This window comes from Borostomias antarcticus (assembly GCF_949987555.1).
Source record: "Borostomias antarcticus genome assembly, chromosome: 1".
Taxonomy (NCBI): domain Eukaryota; kingdom Metazoa; phylum Chordata; class Actinopteri; order Stomiiformes; family Stomiidae; genus Borostomias; species Borostomias antarcticus.
Window position 1 is genome coordinate 13357810 of NC_140234.1, and position 5520 is coordinate 13363329.

General features: G+C 44.0%; 1 long non-coding RNA gene across 1 annotated transcript; it reads left to right on the forward strand.

Annotated features, from left to right (window-relative positions):
• The first annotated feature begins 475 nt into the window (after positions 1-475).
• On the forward strand, positions 476-4867 carry LOC311308595. Its single transcript, XR_014630432.1, has 5 exons — positions 476-525; positions 1780-1812; positions 2216-2290; positions 4434-4465; positions 4768-4867. It is a non-coding gene; the product is annotated as an uncharacterized lncRNA (long non-coding RNA).
• The last annotated feature ends 653 nt before the right edge of the window (positions 4868-5520 follow it).

The window sequence follows — 5520 nt, forward strand, 5'->3', positions numbered from 1 at the left end:
GGTGCCTAAAACCAGACTTAAGTCTAGAGGCGACAGGGCCTTTGCAGTGGCCGCCCCCAGGCTATGGAACAGTCTGCTCCTTCACATTAGATCCTCCCAGACCCTTGAGTTTTTAAAATCCTCCCTAAAAACCCTCCTTTTCTCCCTGGCATTTTAACCAGTCTGTGCTCAAGCCTTGTTTATGTTCAATGTCTATTGTTTGCTGAAATGTCCATGTTTTGTTATGAAATGTTTTTATCTAGGACCCACCTTTTTACAGTACTTTGGTCGACTGCGTATATATGCAGTCATCCATATAGTAATACATTCAAAATGATATAATTGGTTTTGGAAATGTTCACTCTCACCAGGCCAACATGTGACTTCTCTTACCCTATCAGATCCAAGTGTGATAATTCACTACAATAGATCACCAGCACACAGAACATATTTTCATACAGACTGACTAACCGTTCTCCACCTATTAATTTCCTCACAGCTCACACAGGAACACAGACCCACTCAGACCAGCCACCATGGACGACTGTAAGTTCTACATATATTTCACCATTCCAATCCAGATCCAGGAATGTTTGCATGTTTGATAGTTTGGGGTAGCTAGCTGTAGATGTTACCGTACTTCACAGCTGTCCTGCTTTTATCAGGAATGAGGGTGAGGGCTATAGTGTTAGTTTCTGTAACACTCTATCATGTGATGGCATGCCAGTGTGGTTGTGTGTGTGTGTGTGTGCGGTGTGTGTGTGTGCGGTGTGTGCTCATACTTTGTGTCCCTTTGACTGTGTGTGTCTCTGTGTGTTTAGAGTGTGTTTGTGTTGGTTAGAGAAAGGTCACTAGCCATGGGGGGTCCAGACATTAGCTGTCTGTGGGAACTGGTCTCACCTTGGCACAGAATGACTAACTACAAACACCTATAGACCTACCTACCAACCCTCCATATGAAACACACCAGCATAACATCTACTGTATATGGACCAGTCAAACACAACAAAGGACAGTAAATGTATTGTAGGACATATGGATGGTCTGGACATATGAGTCACATATTAACCCCCTATGGTGGACTTTGGTAGTAGCCTGGTCTTAGACGTGATGACGTTGGTTGTTGGTAGAGATCTGGTTCCCGAGTGGAGATCGCTGAACTGGAATTTGGAATCCGAACACAGAACACTCAAAATTGATACATACTGTACCGGGTTCTCCAGTGATGGAACACGCACGCACGCACGCACACACACACACACACACACACACACACACACACACACACACACACACACACACACACACACACACACACACAACACAAGTGTTCTTGTGCAAGACACTGAAGTCTAAATCGCTCACGAGCTACACGGTGGCGCAGTACTTAGCACTGTTGCCTCACAGCAAGAAGGTCCTGGGTTCGATTCCCGCTTGGGATGAAGTCCCAGCCCTTTCTGTGCAAAGATTCTATGTTCTCCCCATGTTCGTAAGGGTTCCCTCCCAAGAACCCAATACTGTCCAGTCCCTGACCAGCATTTGGGCGCCACTGATGATGCTGCACATTCCTACAGGAGGACAGCTTGGATGGAAAATGCAGAAGACGAATTCCACTTCCCAAAGTGTGTGTGTCGCTGTGTACTTGTGTGTGTCACTGTGTGGTTACTTAAAGACACCTGGGGTCCTGTGATGATGATGTTGAACTTGTTCTAGCTAACTGGCCTGCAGACCACAGTTGTAGGCTGCTGAATGTGGAACACTAGTATGAGATGTTGACTGTTTTCTGGTCTCTCTCTCCAGCTCCTCAGGACCATGATGCAGACTTTGTGTACGGTAAGATACCAATGTCCTCGTCTACTCTATTCTTGTACTCAACACAATTACTGTCTGAGTATGTTGATAATAAGAGACAGAGAGAAAGAGAAAGATTATTGTTTCTGTTATTTTGTTTTCATGTATTTCATGTTTTGTTTATATTGTCACTTGCTTTGGTAATGTAAACATATTTCCCATGCCAATAAAGCCCATTTTAATTTAGTTTAATTGAGAGTAGAGTGGGAGAGAGATAGAGAGAGAGAGAGATAAAGAAAGAGAGAGATAGAGAGATATAGAGAGGGGAAGAGAGGAAGAAACAGAGAAGAAAGTGAGAGGGACGGAGAGATTCGGTACCATGGGAGACAGTGTGTTGAGTGTGTTGAGTATGTCCTATGTGTTGAGTGTGTCCTGTGTGTTATAGACTATTACACACTACGTATCGGAGGTCTGACCTTCGCTGGGATCCTTGTGGTCCTGTCTGCCCTCCTGCTGGTTGGTGAGTCCCTGGAGACGCAGAGTTTGTGTGTTTGTTTGTTTGTGTGTGTGTGTGTGTGTGTGTATGGAGGGTAGGAAGTGTCACGTTTCGCAGGTCTGCATGTGAGTGTGTGTGTGTCTGTTTGTGCGTCTATGTGGAAAATTAGACACACTCGCGCACACACACACACGCACACCTTATCTTTGCTAAAGATATATGCAAATCCCAGCAAACTGATTGGCTGATTCCCTAACTATGTCTTTGCAAGGATAAGGTGTGCGTGTGAGTGTGTGTGCATGAGTGGGTCTATAGACGCACCCACAGACACACACACACACACACACACAGACCTGTGAAACGTGGCACTTCCCACCCCCCATAACATATGGGGTGTGTACTGTATGACTGTGTGTGTGTGTATGTGTGTTAGGGCTGGGACTTTTGCCCAAAAATCATATTCGAAGTTCGTTTATTTATTAATAATAATATTCGAATATATTCGAATTATTATTAATAATATTTTTTACCATTAAATTCTTACAGAAAGACCTACCTAGGTTTTAAAATAAAGTTGTGCACATTCTGTCCACTAGTGGGCATTGTATCATAGGCAATATCGATAAGCAATGATGTTTTCAGAATGATTTTTTTATCAGATGTCTTAGTTATATCAAGATTAACTGCGAGGGGAGTCCCAGCCCAGCTGATAACCCTCCGTTGCGGGTTGGGGGGAAGCAACGGTCGGCTGGGATCCTGCCTCTCATAGTTAACCAGCAACTGGTCAGTGGACGGTACCAGGCAGCCTACGCTATGTCTGAATCAAAGAAGGTTATCAAACTAGCTGGCTAGGATCATTTAAGCATAACAATCCAACGGCTCCAACTCCCCCAAAAGAACCCCTCCACTGCACAAGCACCAACCCCAATAATAATAATAATAATAATAATAAGCACAAGCTACCGAGTGCAACGTTAGCCTTGCTAACGGAGATAATGCATTTGGAGGAGAGTTGCAGCTGGTGCTAAACGAGGCAAAGGAAGAATATTTTGTGGACTATTATCACATCCATTTCACAGTTGGGATTATACAGAAAGGTGAGGATCGAGCGTGTTGGATGACCAACTCAAATGCCTGGCTAGCTCAATATTGTTGTGAGCCGGAGCCCGTCGCTTTCACTGGATGACTCTTGAAGCATGCTTCATTTATCTCGCATACTAAACATGTTTTCGTGGAGTAGTACAGGTATGTACTAAATCGCATGTAGTAGGCGAGTTGCAGTATGTACTATATAGTATGTAATATGGACATTCGGACACGGCCCAAGCTCCTTGGTAAGGGCTGGGTAAGGGCGATCAACCTCCTTGTTTACATTTTTACTTGCTTACCGATTGGCTATTTGGATCCTGCCGTCACAGTCATACAACGACTATTTTTTAGTAACTAGTTAGTAGTTACTAGTTAAGACAACGCCTAAATTGCCGTGGTGCAACCGAAATTAGACACCAAACTAATATGCGACTAACTAGTAGCAACTAAGAGTTTAGTCAGTGTTTAGGCATGACTACATGCTTGGGTTTATGGTGCGTTCCAGGCAACCCGTAACTCGTGTTTTTCCGACGTCCTACACGTGAAAATGCTCTGGAATGGCAGTAGCCTACATCGATCTGTACGAGTTCACGGGTGGGAAGTTACGGGTTTGACTGCCATTCCAGAGCATTTTCACGTGTAGGAGGTCGGAAAAACACGAGTTACGGGTTGCCTGGAACGCGTGCTAACTAACGTCACCTCCTACAGGAGCCCAGGTGTCCAATAGCCTTGCTAATGAGCTCGCGATTGCAACTTCACCAGGCGTGAAAAACCCTCTGAATCTGAATCAAAAGCAACGTTTGCTAGCCAACACATTTACAAAAAATTATGCCAGGTTCGAATATTAAGGGCTGCCTAATATTCGTTCGAATACCAGTATTTCTGTCAATATTCGAATTATATTCGAATCCCGAAGTTCGGACTCCCAGCCCTAATGTGTGTCTGTGTGTCCATGCCAGTGTGTATGTATATTCAGCAGCCCTATGTTGTCATTGTTGACAAATGTTGACCTTTATTTATGTTGTGAAAAACTATGTTGCCGGTGATCGCGGACTGTCTCTCTTACTTCTCCTCTCAGGTGACAGAATCTTCAGCTGCGGGAAATCCAAGGTACAGTAAATCTTCTTCTGCCCCAGCTGCAGTTATGCCACAGTGACGTTGCCCCATCTGCTGGTCATATAGATGTACAGCATGAAGAGTGCGTGAAAGAGAGGGCAATTTCCTGATTAGACGTCATTGAGATGAACAAAAAGAAACCATAAAAGCTCTGGAAAAAAATATGTTTAATTTAAACAGTTAATCAGTGCAGATGACCAATCTTACTACAGCTCTCATGTGTATAGGATTCAGTAAACAGGTTTATTTCATAGCAGTTTATTGATAATGCCTAATCTATCTCTTCTGTGCTACAGCCGAGACACGTGGAGGAGGACTACCTGCCTCAGGACTGAGAGAGCTCCATGATAATGACGACGACGATGATGATGATAATGATGATGATGGTGTCTGGTGTACAGTGTGATCATTAATTCATTCATTTTGTATTGATAAAGTGTGGAAGCAAAAGTGACTGATGTATAGGTCTCACTCTGTGTGTGTGTGTGTGTGTGTGTGTGTGTGTGTGTGTGTGTGTGCGCGCACGCGTGTGTGGGATCAGTCTCTCAATACCAGTCTCTTACATCATACAACCGGGCATTTCATTAGTTCAAGACAAACACATTTTAGCTACAGATGCATGGCCTCTTTGAACCTTTCATGGCAATCGAAGTAGCCTAGATCTAATGTCTGAAGGTGAATGTAGTCTCTAACATGACCACAAAGAGGCAGCACACTACCACATACAGAGCTTGTTTATTATTGGGAGCAGGTGGGTTCTGCAAGGGCTGGAGAAGGTGATTGGGTGGGCCAGAAAGAATTTAGACCTGACAAGCCTGAGGTCCCAGGTGTTGAAGAAAGGCGAGGCAGTGAATAGAAGCGTAATATTTTGTTTCTTTCGCACAGTCTCTGTCTCTGAACAACCAGGCCACATCGTTCATGTGGGTGTATATACAGTTGTTCTTTTGATAGTTCTGCTCAAATTTCATTGCCTACCCTATACACTTCCCTTTGGGAAGTAAACCAAAACACAGTCTCTTATCTGGATATCCACACATATTTGATTGAGT